Source organism: Nomascus leucogenys, chromosome 13, assembly GCF_006542625.1.
Source record: "Nomascus leucogenys isolate Asia chromosome 13, Asia_NLE_v1, whole genome shotgun sequence".
Lineage (NCBI taxonomy): Eukaryota > Metazoa > Chordata > Mammalia > Primates > Hylobatidae > Nomascus > Nomascus leucogenys.
Genome location: NC_044393.1, coordinates 69149858 through 69172076, shown reverse-complemented (window position 1 = coordinate 69172076; position 22219 = coordinate 69149858).

Here is a 22219-nt window from a genome sequence, read left to right as displayed (position 1 = left end):
TAAACAAAATTGGTCAACCTTTAGTAAGACTAACTTAAAAATAAATGGGAGAAGACCCAAATATATAAAATTATAAATGAAAAAGGAGACATTACAACTGATATGACAGAAATATAAATAATCATAAGCGGGTGCTAGGAGCACTTATACACTAACAAATTGGATAATCTAAAAGAAATGAATAAATACTCAGCACATATAACCTATCAACACTGAATAATGAAGAAATGGAAAATCAGAATAGATCAATAATAAGTAGGGAGATTTAATAAATAATTAGAAGTCTCCCATCAAAGAAAAACTTAAGACTTATTCACTGTGATCAAGTAGGATTTATCCCTGGGATGCAAAAATGATTCAACATAAGCAAATACATAAATGTGATATACCATATTAACAGAATGTAAAACAAAAGACCCACATGATCACCTAATAGATGCAGAAAAGGCATTTGACAAAATTCAACATCCTTTCATGATAAAAACTATCAACCAATTAGGTATGGAAGGAATGTATCTCAGTACAGAAACGCCATACATGACAAGTTCGTACCTTATATGACGCATAACAGTTAAAAGTTAAAAACTTTTCCTCTAATGTCAAAAACAAGATGATAATGCCCACTCTAGCAGTTTTCATTTAACATAATATTAGATGCCTGAGTTAAAGCAATTAGATGATAAAAAGAGAAAAATAGACATCAAAATCAGAAAAGAAGAAGTTAACTTGTCTCTTTGGATGATTTTTTTTTTCTTTTTTTTAGACAAAGTCTAGCTCTGTCACCCAGGCTGGAGTGCAGTGGTGCAATCTTAGCTCATTGCAATTTTGCCTCCCGAGTTCAAGTGATTCTCCTGCATCAGCCTCCCCAAGTAGCTGGAATTACAGGCATGCGCCACCATGCTCTAATTTTTGTATTTTTAGTATACAAGGGGTTTCACCATGTTGTCCAGGCTGGTCTTGAACTCCTGACCTCAGGTGATCTTCCTGCCTTGGCCTCCCAAAGTGTTGGGATTATAGGTGTGAGCCACTGCGCCTGGGCAGATGATATCCTATATAACAAAAACCCTAAAGACTCCACCAAAAATATTAGAACTAATAAATTCAGTAAGGTTTCAGGATATAAAATCAATATACACAAATTAATAGCATTTCTATGTAGTATTAACTATCCAAAAATGAATTCAAGAATGCAATTGCATTTATAATAGCTACAAAACAATAAAATATTTAGAAATAAATTTAACCAAGGAGGTGAAAGCTCTGCACATCAAACACTATAAAACAATGATGAAAGTAACTGAAGAAGACACAAATAAACAGGAATATATGTTAAGTTCAGGCATTAAATTCATATTGCTAAAATGCCCACACTCCACAAAGCTGTCTACAGATTCGATGCAATCCCTAATGAATTACCAGGGATATTTTTCATGAAAGTAGAATAAAACAATTCTAAAATTCATATGGCACCACATACACACCACAACATCCAAATAGCCAAAGCAATATTGAGCAAAAAAAAAAAAAAGCAAAGCCAGAGGCATCACATTACCCAATTTCAAAATCTACTACAAAACTCTAATGAGCAACTAGCATGATACTGGCATAAGAACAGATACATCAATCAATGGATCAGAATAGAGAGCTCAGAAGTAAATACATGCATTTATAAGGCAACTGATTTTCAGCAAAGGCACAAAGAACATACGGTGAGGAAAAAGCAGTCTCTCAATTAAGTGATGTTGTGAAAACTGGATATCTCCATGCAGGACAATGACGTTGAACCCATATCTTTTGTCATATACAAAAATCAACTCAAAATGGATTAAAGACTTAAATGAAGGGCCTAAAACTGTAGAATTACTAGAAAAGAACATAGGGGAAAAGCTCCATGACATTGGTCTAAGCATGATTTTTAGATATGACTCTAAAGGCACAGGCATCCAAAGCAACAGTAGACAAATGGTGTTACATCAAAAACTTCTGCACAGTAAAGGAAACAATCAACAGAGTGAAGGGACAAGCTACAAAATGAGATAATTTATTTGCAAACCATAATCTGACAAGTGGTTAATATTCAAAATATATAAGTAACTTAATCAACTTACTAGTAAGAAAACAAATAATCCAATTTTTAAAAAGGACAAAGGATTTAAATAGACATTTCTTAAAAGAAGGTATACAAATAGCCAAAAGGTATATGAAAATTGTTTGACATGACTAAGTATTTGAGAAATGCAAATTAAAATCACAATGAGCTATTACCTCACACCTGTTGGGATGGCTATTATCAAAAAGACAAAAGGTAAGTATTAAAAAGGATATAGAGAAAAGAGAACCCCTGTACACTGTTCTTGGGAATGGAAATTAGCGTAATCATTATGGAAAATGGTATTGAGATTCCCCCCAAATTTAAAAATAGAACTACCATATAATCTAGGAATCCTACTCCTGGGTTTATATCCAGAGTATGATGATATGTCAAATAGAGATTTGCACTTCAATGTTCATTGCAACAATAGCCAAGATATAAAATGAACTTCAGTGCCTCTCAACAAATGATGAAATGAAGAAAATGTGGTATGTATCCAGGAAGGAATGCTACTAGTGAGTAGTATTTTAAAAGAAAATACTATCATTTGTGATGACATGGATGAACTTGGTGGAAATTATTTATGGTGAAACAGGCTAGGATTAGAAAGAGAAATACCACAATTTCTCACTTACATGTAGAATCTATAAAAGTCAAACTTATAGAAACAAAGAGTGTAATGGTGGGTACAAGAAACTGGGAGGTGTGGTGACTGGGGAGATATTCAAAAGTCACAAAATTCCAGCTAAATAGAACTAATAAATTCAGCACATCTATTGTACATCATGGTGGCTAAAGTTAGAAACAATACATTACATACTTAAAAGTGAGTAAGAAAGTAGATTTTTAATTATTCTTACCACAAGAAAGGTACAAGTATGTGAGGTAATACATACATTAAATATCTTTATTTACAACACAAATATATACAATTTTGTTAAGAACATTTTAAAAATAAAAAAGACAGATATAACACAGATGTTAAAATTGTCATTAAGGGAATTGAAAATAACTATAATGTTAAGGGACAACAAAAAGTGGACAACATTCATAAACATATGGGTAATGTTTAAGAATCAATAGAAAATGCTAAAAATCAAAAACACTATTCACAAATGAAGATTGTCAGAGTGGATAATAAAAACAATGCACAGCTATAGGTTGTTTGTAAGAACATCACTTTAAAAGTGAAGTTACTTGAGGTTAGAAGTAAAGGTATAGGGCTGGGCACGGTGAGATTACACCTGCAATCCCAGCATTTTGGGAGGCTGAGGCTAGCAGATCACTTGAGGCCAGGAAGTCAATACCAGTCTGGCCAACATGGAGAAATCTACCTCTAATACAAATACAAAAATTAGCCAGCCATGGTGGTATGTGGCTGTAATCCCAGCTACTCAGGAGACTGAGGCACAAGAATCACTTGACCACAGGAGGTGGAGGTTGCCGTGAGCTGAGATTGCGCCACTGCACTCCAGCGTGGGCAATAGAGCGAGACTCTGTCTCAAAAAAAAAAAAAATGGAGAAGGAGTAAAGGTATGGAAAAATATATGCCATACTAGCCATACTAACTATATTAGTCCATTCTCATGCTGCTAATAAAGACATACCCAAGACTATAAAGGAAAGACATTACAAGAAAAAAACAAAAACAAAAACGACAGACCAGTATCTCTCATAGACACAAAAAGTATTTGGCAAAGTATTAGCAAATTGAAACTAACAGTGAGTGAATGAAATTTATTTCAGGTATGGTTCAACAATTAAAAAATTAATCAGTGCACCCTACAACATGAACAAACTAGAGAAGAAAAACAATAAGATCATATCAATTGATTCAGAAAGAACATATAAAAAAATTCGACACTCATTCATGACAAAAACTCTCAGCAAACTGAGAATACAGGAAAACATACTGCACTTGATAGGTAATATCTGTGGAAAAATCTATAACTAACGTTGTCTATAATGTTGAAAAAGTGGATACTTTCCCCTAAAATGGAGAACAAGGCAAGAATGTCTTTTTTCACCACTCTTATTGAGCATTGTATTGGAAGTCCTAGCTAGTGTGAGAAGTCAAGTAAAATAATCAAAAGGTATAAGAGAAAAGAAGAAATAAAGCTGTCTTTGTTCAGAGACAACAATGAAAGATGACATGATTGTCTACGTAGAAAATCCCAAAGAATCAATGGAAAAAGACCACCTGAAAATAACAAGTAATTATTGCAACATTACAGGATACAAAGTTAATTTGAAAAATCAAATCTTGTTCCTATATATCAGCAATAAACACTTAGAATTTGAAATTAACAACATAATACCATTAGGATCTATATGTGGAAAACTACAAAATACCAATATAAAAAACAATGAAACTCCAAATAAATGAGGAGATATTCTGTGTTTCTGTACTGGTAGATTCATTACTGTTAAGACGTCAATTCTTCCCAGCTTGATGTGTAGATTCAGTGCAATCTCAGTCAAAATATCAGCAAGCTATTCGGTAGATACTAAGAAAATGACTATAAAGTCTATATGAAAAAGCAAAGGACCTAGAATAGCCAACACAGTATTGAAGATGAAAAATAAAGGTGGAGCGCAGATGCTACTCAATTTTAAGAAATATTATACATCTGCAATGATTAAGAGAGTATGGTATTGGTGAACGTACGGAGAGAAGACATGAGAAGGCTGGAGTTATCAATAGACTATATTGGAGAATTCAGAAATAGATTCACATATACAATCAAGTAGTATTTGACAACAGGGCAATAAAAATGGGAAAGGCTAATCATTTCAAGAAATGGTGCTGAAAATAATGGAACATCAATATGCAAAATAGTGAAGATAGAGACCTTACCCCTTACAGAAATATTAACTGAAATGGATCTTAGGCCAAAATGTAAAATACAAAACTATAACTTTTGAAAAAAGCATAGGAGAAAATCTACATGAACTTGGCTGTGGTGATGAATTTTTAAGTACAACACTAATAGTACAATCCCTAAAAGTAAAGCAGAAATAATGTTTGACATTATTAAACATAAAATTTCTGCTCTGGGAAACACATTAAGAGAATGAAAAGACAAGGCACAGGTTGGTAGAACATATTTGCAAAACACATATCTGAAGAAGTACTTGTATCACAAATAGACAAAATACCCTTAATACTCAACAATAAATAAACAACCCAGTTGAAAATTGTCACAAAAAATTAAAAGACACCTCATCATAGAAAATATACAGATAGCAAATAAGCATATGAAAAGATTTTCAACATGGTTTGTCATTAGGGAATTGCAAATTAATAGAACAATAAGATATCTCTACACACCTTTTAGAATGGTTAAACTCCAGAATAAATTGACAATATCAACTGCTGGTGAGAATGCAGAGCAACAGAAATTCTCATTCCCTGCTGGTGGGAATGCAAAATGACATGGTTTCTTTGAAAGACAGTTTGGCAGTCTTAAAAAAAATAATAACAGTCTTTTCATACATTCCAGTCATCATGGTCATAGGTATTTACCCAACTGGTTAAAAAAGAAAAAAAACATATTACCAATAATGTACATGAATGTCCATTACAGCTTCATTCATAATTGCTAAATATTGGAAGCAACCAAGATTTCCTTTAATGTATTTGATAACGGATAATGGATAGACCAACAGTGACACATATAAAATGAAATATTATTTATCAATAAAAACTTATTCTTGATGAAGTAGAAAAACAATGAGTTATCAAGCCAAGACAAAATGAAGATTAATCTTAAATGCATAATACTATGTGAAAAAGGCCAGTCTGACAAAGCTACATACTTTACAAGTCCAATTATATGATGTTTTGGAAAAGGCAAATTCTAAAGATGGCCAACAAATCAGCAGTTAACAGGGCTTGTGTTGGGGCATACTGCATAGGCTAAGCACAAGGATTTTTAGTGTAGTGAAATTATTCTCTATAATACTGTAATGGTGAGTACAAGGCACTAAGCGTTTGTCAAAACCTGTAAGACTGTACAACAAAAAGAATACATCTTAATTTATGCAATTAAAAATATTTATAGGCTGGGCACAGTGGCTCACGCCTGTAATCCCAGCACTTCAGGAGGCCCAGACGGGCAGATCACTTGAGGTCAGGAGTTCAAGACCAGCCTGGCCAACATGGTGAAACACCATTTCTACTAAAAAATGCAAAAATTAGCTGGCATAGTGGCGCATGCTTGTAATTCCAGCTACTTGGGAGGCCGAGGTGGGAGGATTGGTTGAACCTGGGAGGTGGAGGTTGCAGTGAGCTGAGATCGTGCCACTGCACTCCAGCTTTGGTGACAGAGCGAGATTCTGTCTCAAAAAAAAAAAAAAAAAGGAATTTCAGGATGGAAGACAAAATGTGACAAATGAATCTAAATTTATTACAAATGTATGAAACAAATCTCTCTATTTTTGTGTGCCTGAGGCTATCATTTGTTTTACCTTCTGTCCTGAAGATAGTTTTGGTCATTCCACAATTTTAGATGAATTGGAATTTCTCAGCACCATCTTCTAATTTTCAATATCATACTAAGCATTATATTATCAACCTAATTATCTCTATTTGATAGGTGACCTTTGATTATTGAATGTCAAAAATATCTTATTTGGCTTCTGAATTTTTAGCCATTATATATAGTTAATATTACTTATAATTTCTGGAATTATCAATTTATGTTTTTGATTAATACTGGAACATTTTTATATTACTTCAATTGTTGCCTCCTTTTCCCAGTGTCTATTTTCTTTTTCTGGACTCTAATAATTTTCATAGTGATTTCTTTTTCTTCTATCTTTGTAGTCACTTGGTCACTTAACTTTTATTTCATATTTTAAGTCCCTGTCTCTATCTCCTCTATTCTGAGTAGATACGGCAGCTGTGTTTAACTTACTGTTTAAAATATAAGTTTTTAAATTTGGAATTATAAACACACAGAAACACATACATACATGTATGCACATGATTTATTTAACATTATGTATTATTTTTAGTCATTCCATATCTGAAATCTTTGAATGTTTTCAACTCTTTTTGTGATTTCTGGTCACTCATTCATAGAATATTGATTCTTGTGTTTTCTAATTTTTGTATGAACTCATTTTATTGAGTTTGACATTTGAGTTGAACATTCTGAGGGCTTGAATTAAGAATGCTTTCATAAAGAGAGGACTTTCATCTGCTCTGTTAAGAGCCATTTTAGCTTCTTTAAATCATCCCTTCCCTATATTCCTTTGAGCAAAGGCTTAGTCTCTTTAATATTTCAGTGATGTAGGGCTTTCCCCATCAGGTTAACCTTGCCTTTTATTTCTGATCTTGCTTTCTTTGCACTGCTTCTTGCTACTTGTACTGATGCCACCTCCTGAATTCAGTGTCTTCTTTCCTTCCCTGTCTTTTGTTGTTGTTTTAATTTCATTGCTTTCTATGTACTAAAACATATATTTTGTGTAATATAAAATTATGCCTCCCAAGATATCTAGCCCACAAATGAAATGGTAAAATTTCTTAACCAAATTTTATGAAGATTTTTAGAACTTAATAATACAATTATACATGCACATGATTTTGTGTTTTGCACGCAACCAATTTAACAGTACAAGAAAGACTAGAGGAAGATTCAGGGAAAGATATATGGAACAAAAAAATGTATTCTCTGTTATGCCCTTTCTACTCCAAACCCTTAATGATAGTGAATGAAATATAACAGAAAAAGTTATTTTTATAATTATTTGAATATGTTAGGAATTAGAAATATTCAGATATTTCTAACATATAGTTCTCAGAAATATAAGTTTTACTTAATTTTTATCATATATCTGTAAGGTAGGTATTATTATTATTATGATTTTGAGACAAATTCTCACTCTGTTGCCAGGCTGGAGTGCAGTGGCATGATCTCGGCTCACTGCAACCTCCACTTCCCAGGTTCAAGCGATTCTCCTGCCTTGGCCTCCTGAGTAGCTGGGACTACAGATGCATGCCACCATGCCCAGCTAATTTTTGTATTTTTAGTAGAGACGGGGTTTCACCATGTTGGCCAGGATGGTCTCGATCTCTTGACCTTGTGATCCACCCGCCTCAGCCTCCCAAAGTGCTGGGATTATAGGCATGAGCCACCGTGCCCCACCTAAGTTAGGTACTATTAATATTTACTGTTACTCAAAGTTTTATAGTTTAAGATACTGAGGCCAAGAGTAGTTATCAAATTTAGACAGCCTATGTCTAGATGTCATGCTTTTACACCTCACTGTATTTGAAAACATTAAGCATTTTGGTGGTGTGGTGGCAGAAAGGAAAGAGCAAACTGGATCATAGTTTAAAAGCAAAAAATGGTAATCAAGATTTTGAATTCTGAAGGGTATTGGAGGCTTCAAGTAATTAATGTAAGATGGTGGACTAAAGTCAAGGCTACTGCTTGCAGTCTAGAACTGGAGTGAACCCCTGTTCCTTTATGAATGTAAAAAATATATATATATATAGTTTGTTTGAAAACGAGGCATGACCACAATACTGGAGACCTATTTTTCAATATGAAATAGCATCTATCGAATAAAACTTGAAAGTGGAGGCAGCTCATGGTGCACAAGATAAAGGAGGAACTCATTTATCACACAGAGGTGCATACTAAGTCTGGGCATAGATTGTATGCAGTATAAACTATGTTTCATGGAAAAGGAATCCTTTACCTATAATTCTTAACAAACTTCAGGGAAGGTAGATAGAGCTTCCTTGTTACAATAATGACCTTGTTAGGAAAGGAGCTTTACAGAGCAGATAATTTCATCAGTCTGATTTAAAACGAGATTACTCAAACATACCCGCCCCCCCTGCCTTTTTAAGCTACTAAGAAGGAAGAAATGAGTCAACGATAATCAGATTCATCTTTTAAAAAAAATCATCGTTTGAGTCTAATGCTTATAGCAAGCAATAGGTCAAGGAAGCCAGAAGGCAGCAGCTCTACAAACTCAACTAGAATCTAAACTAAATAAATCATCTGTTTTTATAGGGGAGAAAAAGTAATATCTTTCTCTCACCTCTTGAAGCGTTCATGGCTGACATCCCTGTAACAAAAGACATTAATAAGGGAAAAGCATAATGAGTTTATTTATCTAAAGTTTTATGTTACATAGGGGCTTTTAGAAACGAAGGTACAAACGACCCAGGGAAATCTGTGCGTTTTTGTGCTAAATCTGATGAAAGGGGTGGATAGTTGTGGAGAAAGATGATTGGACTAAAAGAAGTATAATCTAATGGTAATAAACTGGGGCATGGGGGAAGAACTCAGCAAGGCCTGTTGGTTCAGATTCTTCTGTGTATCTGTATGACATTTCTTCTCCCCAAGTGTGGGGCAGGATGACTGTTACATGACAGTCTTAGGACCTACTGTCAGGTGAAGTAGACCAGAGAATCCTTTTATGGACGGCTCTCACAGAGAAAGATGGGAGAAGGTCAGACAATGACTTTCAAGGTGCCTTATTTGGGGGTAACATGTCCTAAAGCTGTCATTTTATAACTAACTTTTTCAATATCATCCTAGGTGAAATGCTTTAAAATTAGATGTTAGGAACTTCACATGTAGATAGGATGTAGAAGAATGAAGAAAATCTTTACATCTATGCTGATGACAAGAATATACCAGGTGAAAATATAAATCAAAATGTTGTATTGCCTAAAAAGGAAGAGTGGATACAAAAAAGCTTTGGTTAAATTAATTTCAGGGAGAAATAAGCAATTTATATCTCGTGGCAGCTTCCATTTCTGAAGGAGTGTGTCTGGCTTGTTAGATATCAAATAGAAGAGCACCCTTACTAAGATAGTGAAGATGCTCAGGTAAAGGGAGAAACCAATGAAGACTTTAATGGAATTACGTTTTGGCAGGAAATGAAAGAATGCCAAATGTAAAGACAATGCACTCATACAAGGGAGAGTAAAGCAGAGAGAAATTGCAAGACAATATAAGATCTTGCTAGAGTTGAATCCATGTATCCACCGAAAATATTAGAACATTGCAGCTCACTGATTTCTCAGCTTAAATACTGACAAAGTCATAAAGCTATTGAGGGCACAGGAATTTGGAAGCTGGTCTAATCACATGTGAACTCAATGTATTTGTAACTCTAGAGCACTTGCTCTTCTTTCTTCTTTTAAATGTTACTTTATTTTATTTTAAGTTCCAGGATACATGTACAGGATGTGCAGGTTTGTTATATAGGTAAATGTGTGCCATGTTGGTTTGTTACACCTATCAATCCCCCACCTAGGTATTAAGCCCCACACACATTAGCTACTTATCCTGATGCTCTTTCTCCTTCTTCCCTCACCAACAGGCCCCAGTGTGTGTTGTTCCCCTCCCTGCGTCCATGTGTTCTCATTGTTCAGCTCCTACTTACAAGAGAACATGCAGTATTTGGTTTTCTGTTCCTGCATTAGTTTTCTAAGGATAATGGCTTCCAGCTCCATCTATGTTCCTGCAAAGGACATGAACTCATTCTTTTTTAGGGCTGCATAGTATTCCATGGTGTATATGTACAACATTTTCTTTATCCAGTGGGCATTTGTGTTGATTCCATGTCTTTGCTATTGTAAATAGTGCTGCAATGAACATACATGCGCATCTATCTTTACAGTGGAATGATTTATATTTCTTTGGATATATACCCAGTAATGAGATTGCTGAGTCAAATTGAAAGACCTGGTTCTAGGTCTTCAAGGAATCACCACACTGTCTTCCACAATTAAACTAAAGAGCTGCTGCACAGCAAAATAAACTATCATCAGAGTGAACAGACTACCTACAGAATGGGATAAAATTTTTGCAATCTATTTATCTGACAAAGGTATAATATCCAGAATCTAGAAGGAACTTAAACAAATTTACAAGAAAGAAAAAACATTAAAAATTGGGCAAAGGACATGAACAGACAGTTCTCAAAAGAAGGCATACATGAGGCCAAGAAACATATGAAAAACAGCTCAACGTCATTGATCATTAGAGAAATGCCAATCAAAACCACAATGAGATACCATCTCATGGAAGTCAGAATGGCAATTATTAAAAAGTCAAAAAACAACAGATGCTGGAGGCTATGGAGAAATTGAAATGCTTTTACACTGTTGGTAGGAATCTAAATTGGTTCACCTGTTTAATACAATAAAAAGGCTGAATTTATCCTTCTGTCTAATCACTGTAGAGAGGAAAGGTTTTTCAATCTTGGAGAAATAATAGAACAAACCCAAAATAAGTATAATTCCTTATATTTTATAACTAACATCCAAAATAAAAATTATTAAAATATGCTAAGAAGCATGAAAATTAAAACTTTTATTAACAGAAAGCACTGACAATAGAAATAGACTCATAGATGAACCCTACTTACTATGAAGTTATCAGGATTTACAGACAAGGATTATAATGTATCTATTATAAATATGTAAAATAATTTAGAAGAAAGGGAGAATAATTGATGAAGATAAGGTAGTTTCAGGAGAAGAATAGAAATTGTAAGTAAGAAATAAGTAGATATTTAGAAATTAAAAAATTGTCTTTAACAACATATTTAATACAAAAAAAAGTTAGTACCATTTAACAAATGTAATTGAGTTCCAAGAGGAAAGAATAGAGAGGATGGGGTCAAAAAACTGTTGGATAATGATAACTATATGTGTTTCAAATTCGAGGAAAAACATTAATCACAATATCTAAGAAGCTCAATATATCTACTGTAGAATAAAATACAAAATAAAAAACACCGAGGCACATCATACTCACCTAGCTGAAAATTAAAGATAAATGCATTCAGAGAAATTTTAAAAAATAACATAAAGGGGAATAGTAATGACGATAATGAGTATTTTCTCAGTAGAAACAATAGAAGCCACTATAAAATGCAATATGTTTTAAAATGCTGAAAGGAGAAGGCCAAATAGAATTAACTGAAAACTGTATATTCAGTGAAAACATCATTCAAAAATATGTTTTATTTATCAAAAGGCCCATTAAATAATCAAATAAGGAAATGGGAAGTCACAGAATTGGAAGAAAATATTTTATGCATGTTTATAATATTAATAATTATGCATGTTTACAATGAATGAAAAGATCATATGCATATGAAAAATTGTTTTCTGCAATGTAAATAATTCCACCACATGATCCAACAAATGCATTCCTAGGTACTTACTAAAGTAAAATGAAAACATATGTTGTTATAAATACTTGTATAGGAACTTTATAGCCTACTTTATTGTGGTGGAAGCTTTTTGATGTACTGCTGGATTTGGTTTGCTAGTATTTTGTTGGGTATTTTAACATCAGTGTTCATCAAGGATATTGACTTGAAGTTTTTTATTGTTGTGTTTCTGCCAGGTTTTGGAATCTGGACGATGCTGGCTTCATAGAATGAGTTAGGGAGGAGGCCCTCCTCTTCAATTTTTTGGAATAGTTTCTGCAGGAATGGTACCAGCTCGTCTTTTAACATCTGGTAGAATTCAGCCATGAATCCATCTGTTCCTGGGCTTTTTTTGGTTGGTAGGCTATTTATTACTAACTCAATTTCAGAGCTTGTTATTTCAGGGAATCAATTTCTTCCTGGTTCAGTCTTGGGAGGGTGCATGTGTCCAGGAATTTATCCATTTCTTCTACATTTTCTAGTTTATGTGCATAGAAGTGTTCATAATATTCTCTGATGGTTGTTTGTATTTCTGAGGTCAGTGATAATATCTCCCTTGTCATTCCTGATTGTGTTTATTTGGATTTTTTCTCTTTTCTTCTTTATTTGTCTAGCTAGTGGTCTATTTTATTAATTTTTTCAAAAAAAAAAAAACCCAGCTCCTGGATTTGTTGATTTTTTGAATGGTTTTTCATGTCTCAGTCTCCTTTAGCTCAGCCCTAATTTTGGTTACTTCTTATCCTCTGCTAGCTTTTGGATTTGTTTGCTCTTTGCTCTTGCTCTTGCTCTTGTGATTTTAAGTTGTTAACATGAGGTAGTTCTGTTTTTTGATTTGGGCATTTAGTGCTATATATTTCCCTCTTAACACTGCCATAGCTGTGTCCCAGAGATTCTGGTACGTTATATCTTTGTTCTCATTAGTTTCAAAGAATTTCTTGATTTCTGCCTTAACTTCATTATTTACCAAAAAGTCATTCAGGGCAAATTATTCAATTTCCATGTAATTGTATGGTTTTGAGTGAATTTCTTAATCTTGATTTCTAATTTGATTGCACTATGATCTAAGAGAGTGTTTGTTAAGATGTCAGTTTTTGCATTTGCTGTGGAGTGTTTTACTTCCGATTATGTGATCAATTTTAGAGTATGTACCACGTGGCAAAGAGAACAATGTATATTCTGTTGTTTTCAGGTGGAGAATTCTGTAGATATCTATCAGGGCCACTTCATCCAGTGCTAAGTTCAGGTCCTGAATATCTTTGTGAATTTTCTATCTAGATTGTCTCTCTAATATTGTCATTCAGGTGTTAAACTCTCCCCGTATTATTGGGTGGGTATTTAGACATCTTTGAACATCTCTAAGAACTTGCTTTATGAATCTGAGTTATAAGCTTCTGTGTTGGGTACGTATATATTTAGGATAGTTAGATCTTGTTGAATTGAACCCTTTACCATTATGTAATGCCCTTCTTTGCCTTTATTGATCTTTGTTGGTTTAAAGTCTGTTTTTGTCAGAAACTTGGATTACAACCTCTGCTTTTTTCTGTTTTCTATTTGCTTGGTAAATTTTGCTTCATTCCTTTATTTTGAGCCTATATGTGTCATTACATGTGAGTTGGGTATCTTGAAGACAGTATACCAATGGGTCTTGGTTCTTTATCCAGCTTACCAGTCTGTGTTTTTTAATTGGGGCATTTAATCCATTTGTATTCAAGGTTAGTATTGATATGTATGGATTTGATCCTGTCATCGTAATATTAGCTGGTTCTTTTGCAGATTTGTTTATATGGTTGCTTTATAGTGATACTGGTCTGTGTACTTCAGTGTATTTTTGCAGTGGTTCGTAACAGTCTTTCCTTTTCATACTTAGTGCCTCCTTCAGGAGCTCTCATAAGGCAGATCTGGTGGTAACAAATTCTTCAGCATTTGCTTATCTGAGAAGGATCATATTTCTCCTTTGCTTATGAAGCTTAGGTGGCCAGATATGAAATTCTGTTGGGGAATTTATTTTCTTTAAGAATGTCGAATATTGTCCCCCAACCTCTTCTCACTTGTAGGGTTTCTGCTGAGAGGTCCACTGTTAGTCTGATGGGCCCCCTTTTGTAGCTATCATGACCTTTCTTCCTGGCTGCCCTTAATATTTTTTTAAATTTCAACCTTGGAGAATCTGATTATTCTTAATAACCCTGAACTAGAAACTGAAAAGTTCAACTACAAAACTGGATAAATAAGCTCTGGTTTATGCATAAAATGGAACACTAATTGATAAACAATTGTTCTAAGAAATAATATGGATAAATATCAATAATGTTTTACTAACTGATTCCACTCATATGAAATTCTGAAATATATCACTAATCTATTAGGAAAGAATCAGAACTGTAGTGCCTCTCAGAAGAAGGCATTGACTGAAAAGTGAAACAAGGTAACTTTCTGAGGTAATGGAAAGGTTCTATACCTTGGTTTGTGGTATTGGTTACATGTTTACTTAAAATTTTCTGAACATATTGAGGTGTAACTATTAAAATCTATGCATTTCAACATACATAAATATTCTTTCAATAAAACATAAATGGGATTAGTTTAAACAAGATAACTGTAAGGTAATTATGCCTATGGAAACACATGCAGAATAAGTGCATCATTAGGAAATTAAGCACATAAGTGTTTAAAAACAACAAATCATAACCAAAAAGTATTATAATGGGAATACCAGATAGTTTAATATTTGAAAATTGATTAATAAAATTCACATGAGATAAAAGCCATATTGTTATCTCAAGACATGCAGATAATTTATATATGCAAGCATTTTTACATACATTATTATAATTCATAATCTTTTTATCCTACTAGGAATATAATTCAATGTTATTAATCTAATGAAGGAAGCCTATCAAAATCCTCTAGCAAACATCATAATTAACATGTAAACTTAATTTTACTATCAACACATCACAGTATTTATTGATGTTTTACTAGAAGGCCCTGCCAGTGTAACAGAGAAATACGTGCAATAATAGTTGAAAAGTAAGAAGAACATACTGTTTTATTTCTTTTCTGATTCTTTGACTAGAAAAAGACCAGATATTTTAGGGGGCATTTTTACTCTTGTGAGTAAAAAAAACATTAAAAACCTTCTATGATAATTTTTGGTTTGCTCCAGCAGGAAGCAAGGAAGGTCTGAAATACATGAAGCTAAAAAAACCTCGAGAAATTCACTACCATATAGTTCCTCAGATTCTGAGCACCCTTAACTGATCTGCCTTCTTTCCACCCCTCAGAGTCTTATGTTTGTATTACACATAATTTCCTGGGTTTTTAATTGCACTTTGGGAGAATATTGTATAGAGAAAATTATGTTTATTTTCCCAGTAGTAGAATTCTGTGATCTTATATTTTAATGTGCATATTTGAAGTTATATTTTTACAATATATTCAAATTTATTTTGATTTTCCACCTTCTTCAAGTACACCAATAGTTTAGCCAATTTAATTTCTTTCTTAAATCATCCTTTCCTGATTATGCTTGTTACAATTACACAGCATTTTTTAAAACTTTTATTTTAGGCTCAGAAGTACATGTGTAGGTTTGTTATATAGGTAAATTTTGTGTAATGAGCATTGGTATGCAGATTATTTGATTACCCAGGTAGTGAGCATAGTATCCAATAGGCAGTTTTTTGATCCTTACCTTCCTCCTACCCTCCAACCTCAAGTAGACCCGTGGTCTGTTTTTCCCTTCTTTGTCTTCAGATGTACTCAAGGTTTAGCTCCCATTTGTAAATGACAGTATATGGATTTGGTTTTCTGTTCCTCTGTTGGTTTTCTTAGGATAATGACCTCCAGCTCCATACCTGTTGCCGCAAAGAATATGATCTCATTCATCTTTATGGCTTGCATGGTATTACACTGTACATATGTGCTATATTTTATTATCCAGTCTACCACTGATGGACATTTAGGTTGATTCCATGTGTTTGCTATTGTAAATGGGTGCTAAGATGAACATATGCATGTATGTGGCTTTATGATAGAATGATTTATATTTTGGGGGGTATAAACCAATAATGAGATTACTAGGTTGAATGGTAGTTCTAAGTTCTTTGAGAGTTCTCCAAACTGCTTTCTACAGTGGCTGAACTAATTTACATTGTCACCAGCAGTGTGCAAGCATTCTCTTTTCACCACAACCTCACCAACATATGCTATTTTTTGACATTTTAGTAATAGCCAGTTTGATTGGTTTGAGATGGTATGCTATTGTGTTTTTGATTTGCATTTAACTTGATTAGTGAGGTGAGCATTTTGTCATATGCTTATTGGCCACACGTATGTCTTCCTTTGAAAAGTGTCTGTTCATGTCCTTTGTCCACTTTTTAATGGGAGTGTTTGCTTTCTGCTTGTTAATTTGTTTTATAGATTCTGAATATTGGCTTTTTATCAGATAAATAGTTTGCAGACATTTTCTCCAGTCCTGTAGGTTGTCTGTTTACTCTGTTGATTGTTTTGCTCTGCAGAATAAGTTTAATTAGATTCCACTTGTCTTTTTTTGGTTTTGTTGCATTTGCTTTTGGAGACTTCATCACAAAATCTTTGCCAGGTCCTATCTTCAGAATGTTATTTCCTTGGTTATTTTTCAGGATTTTTATAGGTTTAGGTTTTATGTTTAAGTTTTTAATCCACCTTGAGCTGATTTTTGTATATGGCATAAGAAAGGGATCCAGTTTTAATATTGTGGATCTGGATAGATAGTTATCCCAGCACCATTTATTGAATAGAGTGTCCTTCCTCATTGCTTTTTATTGTTGATTGTGTCAAAGATGGAATGGTTTTAGGAGTGTGCCATTATTTCTGAGCTCTGTTTTCTGTTCCATTAGTCTACTTGTCTCTTTTTGTACCAGTATCATGCCGTTTTGGTTACTGTAGCCACGTAGTATAGTTTGAAGTTCGGTAATGTGATGCCTCCAGGTTTGTTCTTTTTTGCTTAGGATTGCCTTGGCCATTTGAGCTCTTTTTTTATATTCTATGAATTTTAAGTAGCTTTTTTCTAACTCTGTGAAGTTAGATAGATAGTTGGTAGTTTGATAGATATAACATTGAATCTATAAATTGCTTTGAGTGGCGTGGCCATTTTAACAATAGTAATTCTTCTTATTCACGGACATGGAATGTTTTGAGTTATCTCTGATTATTTTGAGCAGCATTTTGTAATTCTCATTTAAAGGTCTTTCTCCTCTTTGGTTAGCTGTATTCCTAAGTATTATCTTTTTTTGTGGCTATTGTGAATGGGATTATGTTCTTGTTTTGGCTTACAGCTTGGATATTTTCTTTGTATAGGGATGGTACTGATTTTTGTACATTGACTTTGTATCCTGATCTTTGCTGATGTTGTTTATCAGGTCAAGGAGCTTTTGGGCCAAGACTATGGTGTTGTGTAGGTACAGGATGATGTGGAAATAGGGATAGCTGGACTTCCTCTCTTTCTATCTGGATGCTTTTTATTTCTTTCTCTTGTCTGAATTCTCTAGCTAGGACTTCCAATATTATTTTGAATATAAGTGGTAAGGTAGAGGCATCCTTATCTTGCTCCAGTTTTCAGGGGGAATGTTTCCAGATTTTGCCCAGTTAGTATGATGTTGACAATGAATTTTTCTTTAATAGATGGCTCTTATTATTTTGAAGTATGTTTCTTTGACGCCTGGTTTGTTGAGGGTTTTTAACATGAAGGGATATTGAATTTTACCAAAAGCCTTTTCTGCATCTATTGAGATGATGTCGTTTTTGGTTTTAGTTCTGTTTATGTGTGAATCACATTTATTGATTTGTGAAAGTTTAATGAACCTTGAACCCCAGGGATAAAGCCTATTTGATCATATTGAATACGCTTTTTGATGTGAGGCTAGATTCAGTTTGCTAGCATTTTGTTGAGGATTTTTGGATGCATGTTCATCAAGGGTATTGGCCTGAAGCATTTTTTGTTGTTGTTATGTCTGTGGAAGGTTTTGGTATCAAGGTGGTGCTGGCTTCATAAAATGAGTTTGGGAGTCCTATCTCCTCAAGCTTTTAGAATAGTTTCAGTAAGAATGGTACCAGCTCTTTGTTATACACTTGGTAGAATTTGTATGTGAATCTGTCTGTTCTTGGCCTTTTTCTGGTTTCTGGGCTTTTATTACTGATTTAATTTTGGAACTTCTTATTGGTCTGTTCAGGGATTCAATCTCTTCCTTGTGCAATCTTGGGAGGTTGCATTTTTCCAGGAATTTATTCATTTCTTCTAGGTTTTTGAGCCAGTATGCCTAGAGGTATTCATAGTACTCTCTGAAGGTTTTTTTTGGTATTTTTGTGGGATCAGTGGTAACATCCCTTTTGCCATTTCTTGCTGTGTTTATTTTGGGTCTTCTGTCATTTATTCTTTTAGTCTATGTAGTGGTCTATCTATCTTATTAATTTTTTCAAAGAACCTGCTTTTGGATTCATTGATCTCTTGTATGGGTTTTCACATCTCAATTTCCTTCAGTTCTGCTCTAAATTTGGTTACTTCTTGTCTTCTGCTAGCTTTGGAGTTGGTTTCCTCTTGTTTCTCTAGTTGCAATGTTAGGTTGCTAATTTGAGATCTTTCTTTTGGATGTGGGTGTTTAGTGCCGTAAACTTCCCTCCTAACACTGCTTTGGCTGTGTCTCAGAAATTCTGGTATGTTGTATCTTTTTCTTATTAGTTTCAAATAACTTTTTGATTTCTGACTTAATTTCAGTATTTTCACAGAAGTCATTCAAGAGCAGGTTGTTTAATGTCTGTGTAATTGTATGGCTATGAGTGATTTTCTTAGCATTGATTTCTATTTGTATTGCACTGTGGTACATGAGTATGGTTGGTATGATTTCATTTTTTTTTTAATTTGCTGAGCACTTTTTATGCCTGAATGTGTGGTCAATTTTAGAGTATGTGCCATGTGCAGATTAGAAGAATATATTTTCTATTTTGGGGTGGAGTGTTCTATAGATGTCTGCTAGGTTCATTAGGTCAAGTACTGAGTTAAAGTCCCAAATATCTTTGTTAGTTTTCTGCCTCAATGATATAATACTGTCGGTGTGGTGTGGTGTTGAATTCTCCTACTATTATTGTGTGGTTATCTAAGTCTCTTTGTAGGTCTCTAAGAACTTGTTTTATAAATCTGGGTTTTCCTGTGTTGGGTGCAGATATATATAGAATAGTTAGGTCTTCTTGTTGAATTGAGCCTTTTAACTCTTATGCAATGCCCTTCTTTGTCTTTTTTCATCTTTGTTGATTTAAAGTCTCTTTTGTCTGAAAACAGAATAGCAACTTCTGCTTTTTTTCTGTTTTCTCTTTGCTTGGTAGATTTGTCCCTGTCCGTTTACTTGGAGCCTATGGGTGTCACTGCATGTGAGATGGATCTCTTGAAGACAGCATGCTGTTGGGTTTTGCTTCTTTATTCAACCTGCCATACTGTGCCTTTTAATTGGGGGAATTTGGCCTATTTGCATTCAAGGTTAGTGTTGATATGTATGGATTTGATCCTGTCATCATATTGTTAGCTAGTTATTATGCAGACTTGTTTGTGTGATTGCTTTACAGTGTCACTGCTCTATGTATGTAAGTGGGCTTTTGTAGTTGCCAGTAACAGTCTTTCCATATTTTGCACCCCCTTCAGGACCTCTTGTAAGACAGGTCTGGTGGCAATGAATGCCCTTGGCATTAGCTTGTCTGAAAAGTATCTTATTTCTCCTTTGCTTATGAAGCTTAGTTTGGTTGGATGTAAAACTTTTTTGTTGAAAGCTCTTTTCTTTAAGAACGCTGAGTATATGCCCCCAATCTCTTCTGGCTTGTAGGGTTTCTGCTGGTGAGTCTCCTGTTAGACTGATGGGGTTCTCTTTGTAGGCAGCCTGCCCCTTCTCTTGAGCTGCCTTTAACTGGGAGAATCTGATGACTATGTGTCTTGGGAATTATCTTCTTGTGTAGTATTTCAGAGGTTGTCTGCACTTCCTGAATTTGAATGTTAACCTCTCTAGTGAGTGAGGAGAAATTTTCATGGACAAAATCCTGAAATATGTTTTCCAGTTTGCTTGGTTTCTCTCCCTCTCTTTCAAGGAAGCCAATGTATCATAGATTTGGTCTCTTTACATGATCCCATATTTCTCAGGTTTGTTTGTTCCCTTCCTCCCTCTCTCCTTCCTTCCTTCCCTCCCTCCCTCCCTCCCTCCCTCCCTCCCTCCCTCCCTCCCTCCCTCCCTCCTTCCTTCCTTCCTTCCTTCCTTCCTTCCTTCCTTCCTTCCTTCCTTTCTCTGTTTGACTTACTTCAGAGAGCCAGTTTTGACCTCTGAGATTCTTTGCTTGGCTTGGTCAATTCTGCTATTCATACTAGTTATTGCTTTGTGAAGTTCTCATAGTGTGTTTTTATAGCTCTACCAGATCAGGTTGGCTCTTTCTTATAATTGCAATTTCATGTATGAGCTCTTGCATCATTTTATTGTAATCCTTAGATTCACTGGGTTTTGACTTTCCCCTTAATGTTGACCATCTTTATTCCTGTCTATATTCTGAATTCTATTTCTGTCATTTCAGCCTGGTTAATAACTATTGCTAGGAAACTAGTGGGATTGTTTGAAGGTAAGAAGACATTCCAGGTTTTTGAGTTGCCAGAGTTCTTGTGCTGGTGCTTTCTCATCTTTGTGGGTTGATGTTCCTTCAATCCAAAGTTGCTGTCCTTTGGATTGGTTTTCTTTCTTTTTTTTTCCCCCTCTTTGATGTCCTTAGGGGTTCAATTAGAGTATATGGTGAGTTCAGTCAACCAGCTTTATTTCTGTAAGATTTTAGGGGGCCAAGGATCAACTCAGGACTCCTGGACTGTGTTCTCTAACTATGGGGGCCTGATATTGGGTTCCCAGATTTGTTCTCTGCCACCTCAAGTTTAGGAACCTGCTGCACTGGAAATGTTCCTGGACTGCTGGTCACAACACTCTGATGGGTGGTGCCAAGGAAGGTGCTTTATTTTGTGGTGGCAGCAGGGTCCATGCCTGTTTGCTTTTGCCATCAGTAATGGCAGTGTGGCAGGGCACGCTATCCTCAGTTGTGGCAGGGCACTGGCAGGGACAGGGGTGCCAGACTCTTTGTGGGTGTTCACAGCAGTCATGGTGGCAGCATGGTGTCGGGACACGGGAGGGCCCACAAGCAACTTTATGTGTACATTCGCACCAGTGGTGTTGTCTGCATGGGAGCGAGGTCCTTGTGGGCATGGGGCTAGCACCTTCTGTGTTCACATTCACAGGGGCAGCAGTGGCCATGCAAGGTGAGGAGTGTGGCCACTGGTTTCTGTGCATAGATTCATGCCAGTGGTAGTGTCAGTGCCGGAGGGGTGGTGGGGACATACTGGCAGGTGTGGAGGATGGAAGTCTTCATGCGCGAGAATGTGCCAGCATCCACGGATGCTAGGTGCCAGGTAGGGATGCTGGTCTCCTTGTGGACCTTTTCTTTGTCAGTGGTGGTGTGGTGGGAGCAGGTGGGGTACACTCACACTGGCAGCAGTGGCATGGTGGGGTGCAGGGGCACATATGCACTGGCGGGGAAAGGGAGATGAGGTCAGCCCATGCACAGACACACAGGTAAGGTAATATGGGGTTTTGCTTTGGCGAGTGCATGCTGGCAAAGTGGCATGGGGGATGCTGTGGTGGGTGCAAAGAGCCTGCTGCATGTTGGTGGGGACTGCTCTGCTGGAGCTCTCCAATAGTCAGGCATGTTCCATCACACAGGAGTTACGGTGGTTGCCCCCAAGAGGCAGCACAGCTGGACATCCGAGCCTGCATTGCAAGCAGGTGCAGACAGACTGGGGCCCTCGGAGAGGCCAGAAGACATACGTGCTCTCAGGTTGGACCAGCCCCATCTCATGGGTGAGATTGCCCTACACTGTTCAGGTCTGAT